The sequence below is a fragment of the Mesocricetus auratus genome, unplaced genomic scaffold (genome assembly GCF_017639785.1).
Source record: "Mesocricetus auratus isolate SY011 unplaced genomic scaffold, BCM_Maur_2.0 Super-Scaffold_100007, whole genome shotgun sequence".
Taxonomy (NCBI): Eukaryota; Metazoa; Chordata; class Mammalia; order Rodentia; family Cricetidae; genus Mesocricetus; species Mesocricetus auratus.
Genome location: NW_024429191.1, coordinates 48,591,726 through 48,599,926, shown reverse-complemented (window position 1 = coordinate 48,599,926; position 8,201 = coordinate 48,591,726). Strand labels below are relative to the sequence as shown.

The 8,201-nt window shown below is 48.8% G+C and overlaps 1 pseudogene; it reads right to left on the bottom strand.

The window, feature by feature from the left end:
- Positions 1–1,278: 1,278 nt before the first annotated feature.
- Positions 1,279–1,820, bottom strand: LOC121141154 (annotated as a pseudogene).
- Positions 1,821–8,201: the final 6,381 nt, after the last annotated feature.

The window sequence follows — 8,201 nt, the reverse complement described above, 5'->3', positions numbered from 1 at the left end:
TATTGGTATCTACGTACAACAGGCCACCTGCAAGTAACAAGACAATGCCATAGAAACCACAGAATGTTCCCTCTCAGCACTGACCAATGAGAATAATTGGTACACAGGTATTTCATGCCAAAATATGACTTTGAGAAATTCTCGTAATGGTTTCCAAATGTCAAACAATCAGAAACCAACCTGTACCTACTGATGTAATCCTGTAACTTTTGTCTTTAAAACCTAGCAGTAGACAGGGAACTTCACTCTCTCTGGAGGCTGCTGTGTCAGCTTGCTAGATGGGGTGGGGTCGCTGTCATCGTTGGATGAACAATCATTAAACCTTGCTTTTGCAGTTTAATGGGTCTGTCCTCCTGGTGGTCTCTGGGGACTTTGCAACTTGGGCACAACAGTAATGAAGATTTCACTTCATTTTCAGGGGAATGTCACAAAGTTGTCCAAGTAGGCCTTGAAATCTCACTTACTGTAGCCCATGCTGACCCTGAACCTGAGGGTTGTTTGGCTCAGCCTCCAGAATGACTGGAGTTACAGACCTGTGCTGCAGAAAGAGAAAGAGGCAAAGAGACACAGACACAGAGAGAGGACAGAAGAGACGAGGGAGACGGGAAAAGTCCTGTGTGCCCCAGGGAACATCGGGAAGAGAGTTAAGTGGGCAGGGTCTGTCTTTAAAGGGGTCCTTTGTGGCCGGGCGTTGGTGGCGCACGCCTTTAATCCCAGCACTCGGGAGGCAGAGGCAGGCGGATCACTGTGAGTTCGAGACCAGCCTGGTCTACCGAGCGAGTTCCAGGACAGCCTCCAAAGCCACAGGGAAACCCTGTCTCGAAAAACCAAAAAAAAAAAAAAAAAAAAAAAAAGGGGTACTTTGTACCTACCTGCCTGCAAACTAGTACCTCATGGATCCCTGGGCTGACCAGGGTACTGCCTAAGTGCATACTGCCAGGTGACAGGGACAGGCCAGCATAATGCCTGAATCCTTACACTGGTCCTGGCTACTTTTCAAGTTTCTTTTTTTAAATTTAGTTTTATTGTTTTATATGCATGCATGCCTGTGCACCACATTCATGCAGTGCCTGCAAAGGCCAGAAGAGGGCGTCGGACCGCTAGAAATGGAGTTACAGATGGCTGTGAAAAGCAATATGAATGCTGGGAATTGAATCTGGGTCCTCAGAAAGAGCAGCCCTGCTCTTAATGATTGAGTCTTCTCTCCACCCCTCCCCCTTTAGGGTCTTTTTTTTTTTTTCAGACTTAATTCACTTTATTTTTCTTGTATGAAAACCCTTATGTGGTGACCACAGCTGGAGCCTGGGTCCTCTGAACAGAGACTCTGGTGTGGGCTTTCACAAGATGGTCCGTGAATTCCTGATAAGGAGACTTGGTGAACACAGTCTCTTTCCAGAGGTCGGGGGTCAGGTAGCTGTAGGTCTTGGAGATGGCATCAACTGTGGTCTTGGCAAAGTTGCCCAGGGTGGCAGTGCAGCCCCTGGCTGACGTGTAGCAGTCATCAATACCGGCCATCATCTGTAGCTGCTTGAGCACAGGAGCTCAGACGATGCCAGTGCCCCTGGGGGCAGGGATGAGACGCACAAACACAGAGCCACAGCGGCCCGTCACTTTGCATGGGACAGTGTGGGGCTTGCCAATCTTGTTCCCCCAGCAGCCTCTCTGCACAGGGACAATGGAAAGCTTGGCCAAGATGATGCCCCCCCCCATGGCTGTGGCTACCTCCTTGGAGCACTTAACACCAAGACCAACATGATGTTGTAGTCCCCAATAGCGACAAAAGCCTTGAACCTGGTCCGATGGCCAGCCCGAGTCTGCTTTTAGGTTCTTATTGCTTAATGCCTTGGCCATTATTTTAGTGAATGGTTTGTTTTGTTTTCTCTTTTGGCACAATTTCTCAATCACCTAATCACAGTGGGATGAGCCGGTCTTCCACACTCCCTTGGTTTGTCTTGGATTTCTATTTTTTTTTTTAAAGATTTTATTTATTTATTAATAATATGTATACAATGTTCTGCCTGCACGCCAGAAGAGGGTACCAGATCTCGTTACAGATGGTTGTGAGCCACCATATGGTTGCTGGGAATTGAACTCAGGACCTCTGGAAGAGCAGCCAGTGCTCTTAACCTCTGAGCCATCTCTCCAGCCCCATGTCTTGGATTTCTATTATCCCGGCTGCCTCATCAGGCATCACATCCAAATGGTAAGGTCGCTATGTAATGTTTGAGGGGTGTAAATTGTGCCATTATCTCACCCCCCTTTTTATATAAATTTTATTTAAATTAGAAACAATCTTATTTTACATATCAATTGCAGTTCCCTCCCAACCTCCCATAACCCCCCATGACCCTCTCATCCCATCCCCCATTCTCTCCCCACAGAGGGTGAGGCCTTCCATGAGGGATCATTAAAATCTGTCAAGTCATTTGGGGTGGGGCCTAGGCCCTCCCCTATGTATCTAGGCTAAGAGAGTATCCCTCCCTGGGGAAGGGGCTCCTGAAGTCCCTTGGTGCACTAGGGATACATACAGGTTCCACTAGGAGAGGCCCCATAGGCTGTCCAGTGCTCCTCACTGACACCCACGGTCAAGGGCCTAGTTTGGTCCTGTGCTGGTTCCCCAGCTGTCAGACTGGGGTCCATGAGTTCCCACTTGCTCAGGTAAGCTGTTTCTGTGGTTTCTCAGTGTCGTCTGCCCTTTTAGTCACTGTTTTCCTTTTTGTTGGTGTTTTTTGTTTTGTTTACAAGACAGGGTCCTTTTTTGTTGTTTGTTTGTTTTCGAGACAGGGTTTCTCTCTGTGGTTTTGGAGCCTGTCCTGTCACTCGTTCTGTAGACCAGGCTGGCCTCGAACTCACAGAGATCCACCTGTCTCTATGTCCCGAGTGCTGGGATTGAAGACGTGCACCACCAACGCCCAGAAGACAGGGTCTTTCCGTGTAGCCTAGCTGTCCTGGCACTCACTCTGTAGACCAGGCTGTTCCCAAACTGACAGAAATCCTCCAGCCTCTGCTTCCCCAGTGCTAGAATCAAAGGCAGGCATACACTACCACCACCTGGCTAAGTCACTTTTCTTTAGCTGGGGCTTCACCTGTTTAGTTTATCCATTAAATTAATCTCTCTCACCGGGCGGTGGTGACACACACCTTTAATCCCAGCACTCGGGAGGCAGAGGCAGGCGGATCTCAGTGAGTTCGAGAGGCCGGGCTGGACCCACAGCCTCCAAAACAATGCAGAGAAACCCTGTCTTGTAAAAAAAAAAAAAGTTAATCTCTCTCTCTCTCTCTCTCTCTCTCTCTCTCTCTCTCTCTCTCTCTCTCTCTCACTCACTCACTCACACACACACACACACTGACCTTGCCCAAAGTCCTAACTTGTTATAGAATGCATGCATAACTTGTTATAAAGTGTATGCATAACTTGTTATAGAATGCATGCATATTCATCTGCGGGGCCAATCTAGACACTTCTCTGTGCTTCCTGCCTGCCCGCCTTGCAGACCTGTGGGCTTAGGCTAGGCAATCCTGGGGGAAGAGACGATCTGAAGCAGATCCGTGTGCTATGAACCTACTTTACTTGGGCCCATGCTGGAGGCAGCCCTGCCTGGGACCTTGTTAACTACATTAGCGAAGGAGAAGCTAATGTCACAACCCTACTGTCACCAGCCTCTGCTGCAATGTGAAGTCCTGTCACACATCTCAGCACCCTGAAGACTGAGCAACAGTGACAAATGCAAACACAATTCATTCTACTGGTCTTAAATAGTCAAGGCAGACACGCTGCTGCACACCTGTAACCCAGCACTTGGAGGTAGAAGCTAGAGCATCAGGAGTTCAAGATTAGCCAAGAATCTTACACATAGCAAATGCAAGGCCAACCTGGGCTACATGAGATCCTGTCCCAAAATAATAATATTTAAAAGGCTTCAGGTTTATTTGTTTCATATGTGTGTTTTGCCTGCACATAGGTATATGCGGTACCAACTGACCAACTGTGTGAAGATTATTTGTTTGTTTCATATGTGTGTTTTGCCTGCACATAGGTATGTGCGGTACCAACTGTGTACAGCGCTCATGGAGGCCAGGAGAGGCTCTCAGGTGTCCTGGAACTACAGCCACAACGGTTGTGAGCCACCATGTAGGCACTGGGAATTGAACCTGTGTCCTCTGCAAGAGCAGCAAGTGCTCTAAACTGCTGAGCCATTTCTCCAACCCATTTTTTAAAAAAAGACCTATGGTGAAAAGTATTATATTTTTTAGAATTTTTATTTTGAGAAAGGGTCCCACCAAGGGCCTCTGATTGGGACTACCGACCTGCACCGCTAAGCCTGGTCTCCCTCTGATTGGGACTACCGACCTGCACCGCTAAGCCTGGTCTCCCTCTGATTGGGACTACCGACCTGCACCGCTAAGCCTGCACTTGATTCCAGTACAGCTCCGCCGGCCTTAGGAGTCTGCAGCCTCTTGTCTTCCGGCCTTCACTGTGCCTAGCCGGCTTGTAGCTTTGAGCTAGTCTTTCCCTCTGAACCCTGTTTGAGGGGGCGGGGAGAGGGTAATCTTTGATCCCACACCTGAGCACAAACTTCCAAAGAGAGCTTCCTGCTGGCTGGTGCCTGCTACTTGGCCAGCCCCTCAACCCCTTGAACGCTGAGGTTCCCTTGAGCTGTGAGAACCAGCTGCAGGGTGCTGACTTGCACGGCAGGGCTTCCCTCGGAAACATTCACTTTTCTCCAGAGTCAAAACGGACTTTTTATTCCCCTACTTCCTTCGCTGAAATGGGTTTTTGTTGTTCTGGGATTTTCCAGTGCGTTGAGACAAGGACTTTCAGTGTTCCCTCTGTGGGATTAATATTAGGTCATTCTCCTAAGCACCCGGGGTCACAGGCGTGGGCCAGCTCCTGGAGTGGGTCTTAGTTTAGGGGGCTTATTTCTCTGTACCTTTATACTGAGATGGTGGGAGACCCCCAATGCTCGCAGGGGTCTCTCATCCATGAGTTTCTTTTCGCCTTTTTTCCCCTCCTCATTCGTCTGCCTCCAATTTCCAGGAGCTGGGTTACTTTTTGAGACAGGGTTTCTCTGTGCAGCCCTGGCTGTCTCAGGACTAGCTCGGTAGACCAGGCTGGCCTCGATGTCAAGAGATTCGCCTGCCTCCTAAATGCTGGGACGTAAGGCCTGTGCCACCACACCTGCTGAGTTTCACGTCTTCTCTCCTAAGTGTGAGAGAACAATTTGGGGAAAGGAAAGGTTTCTGTGTTTGCAGAATCCCTGAAAGAGAAGTTTGCTTTGGGCGCAAACCACCCAAATTCCAGATTTTATTTCTCTTTGTCCTTAATTAGAACCGACTTAGAAACTGTCTTAAAATCGTCATCCTCGAGCACGCCTTTAATCACAGCAGTCAGGAGGCAGAGGCAGGTGGATCCCTTTGAGTTCAAGTCCAGCCTGGTCTACAGAGCTACACAGAGAAACCCTGTCTCCTGTCTCAAAAACAAAAACAAAAGCAAACACCACCACCACATCGTTGCAGTTGGGTTTTTATTTGGGTCGTCAGCTCACAAGTAAGGACATGGAGATTTATCAGTGATTATGAAAGCTCAGCCTTAGCTTACGCTGGTCCCACTAGTTTTTTGTTTTTGTTTTTTCAAGACAGGGTTTCTCTGTAGCTTTGGAGCCTGTCATAGAACTCGCTCTGTAGACCAAGCTGGTCTTGAACTCACAGAGATCCGGCTGCCTCTGCCTCCCGAGTGCTGGGATTAAAGGCGCGCGCCACCAACGCCCGGCCCAATCTTGTTTTTTTAACAGGGTTCCTCTGTGTTGCTTTGGAGCCTGTCCTAGAACTTGCTCTGTAGAAGAAGCTGCCCTCCAACTAATAAAGACCTGCCTGCCTCTGGCTCCAGTGTGCTGGGATTAAAGTCAGGCATCACCATCGCCCAGCTGCATGTTGTAGTCTTGCTGAGGCATTCCAGGGTTAGTTAGAATCAGATCTCCTTGATGGGCTATCCAGTGGAAAATTACCCAGCTCTGTTCTTAGGAGCCGAAGGTCAATGCTGTTACATGTAGTGGCATCTTGCCTTGCCTTGAACTTGTGGTGGTAGCCAAAGCCTTTGGGCATGGTTTCAGGTGCAGACATGAGGGACCATAAGGTAGAGGAGGGGCTGGCTCACACTCTCTTGGGTTGTAGAGCATCTTCTGGAGCAGGAACACCTATGAGGCTGTTATTTACTCTTATCTGTGTAAGTGCTTCCCTAACAGATACCTATTTTTCACTTATCTTGGATCTGGTGGACTCATTTAAACGCCACCTTCGATTGGCGCCTAACAAGAGTCGATTCCCACTCAAGGCTGGCTGGCCGTGGCATTCCACAACCCAGAGCCAACCTTGGAGAAACCCTGTCTTGAAAAAATAAAATAAAATCTAGTAACTACCAAGAAGTAAAGAGATAGTGATGAGTCATTAGGTGTGTTTCAACTGCAGGAATAAGACAAGAGATTCCCCTTCTCCAACTCCATCTCTCTCTGTCCTGGGGCCCAAGGAAGCAAACCTGATTTGGTTGCTTAGTATATCTCACTTTGAACTTCATGACAGACACAAGAAGAGAACATCACAAACCTTTTTATTTTAGATTTATTTATTTTGTGTATGAGTGTTTTGCCTGTTTGTCTATATGAGCACCGAATGAATGCAGTGCCTGGATAGGCCAGAAGAGGGCATCAGATCCCCTAGAATTGGTGTTGCAGATGCTTGTGTGCTGCCTTGCTGGTGCCAAAATCCAAGCCAGGTCCTTTGCAAGAGCAACAAGCACTCGTGACTGCTGAGCCAGCTCTGCAGCCCTTCAAGGCATGTGAGTTTTTGGTTTTTTTTTTTTTTTTTTTTTTTTTTTTTCGAGGCAGGGTTTCTCTGTGGTTTTGGAGGCTGTCCTGGAACTCACTTTGTAGACCAGGCTGGCCTGGAACTCACAGAGATCCGCCTGCCTCTGCGTCCCGAGTGCTGGGATTAAAGGCGTGTGCCACCAACACCCGGCTGACATATGAGTTTTATGTGCCTTTGCTGCTTGGAAGTTCTGAAATTTTTGAGGATTTACAAACCAATGGGAAAACCACTTACAGCGTGAGACACACAAGATGATTGAGGACCACCCCTTTGGCGTGGCCCCTGCCATGTCCTTTGCCTTGTCCTGTCCCTCCAAGTTCACATACCACACGCGAGTGTGTGTGAGTTCTTCACTGCCCTTTGAAACACGTCGGGCAGCTCATCCTGGCGGGCCTGGGACCATCACAGCTTTAGGAACCAAACTGTCCTGTGAAACCTTCAATCGCAGGCCACTGGGGAACTTGGTGGCCCAACCTTGTAGGATTCCAGGGCAGGCTTGGTGCAGGAGTTTTCTTTCCAGACTTGAATACTCATGAACTTTCAACTTTCTTCAAAGTTTTTGAGCCCAACTTCTTCAAATCAATAAGACACAAAATCTGTGTTTGACCAACTGCAGGGACTGCTGGTACCTACAGCCAGCAGACCACCTCACCATCAGGCTTCAAACTGCAGAACAAAGGATGGGCGAACTGGATGCAACCAGGAGCTCTCTAACTGGCCCAGAACCCTCGCTGACCTTAGCAAGGGGCCGGATGGACACACAGCCAGACCGTAGACCCTCACACATCCCCACCCGCCCATCAGGACCCAAGGAGCTTAGGGCTTGGCATGCCCTTTGGGCGGTCACCCCAAGGACCCAATCAGATTCTTGAATGTGATAAGCTGACTCATCTGCACCCCACACCCCATTCCATTTTCTGCATTCAGGGACCCCTCCCCCTCCACTTCTCGAGCACCAGACTCTACGGGACCACATGGCACACGGAACGCCTGTTGTACATTCCGTTTCAGGGATGACTGTTGCTATTTAATTACTAATATTATTGAATGCCTTAGAGGAGACCAGGCCAGCCTGGTGTCCTGAGGACCTGTGGCCCAGTAAACAGAACCTCTTACAGAAAGAAAAAAAAAAAAAAAAGAGGCTGGGCATCCAGACTTCCTGCATGGCCTCCCAGATGAATCTCATTCTCCTAAGACAGAGCCAGGGCTCAGTTACAAGGTCAAACCTCATTACTAACTCACGAGTCCATGCAGTCCATGCTGTGCAACAGCCTGCATAGAGGGTGTTTCTGAGAAGCCTCATGACGCACCTCCCATAAGGTGGGGAGGTGTCTTCACTT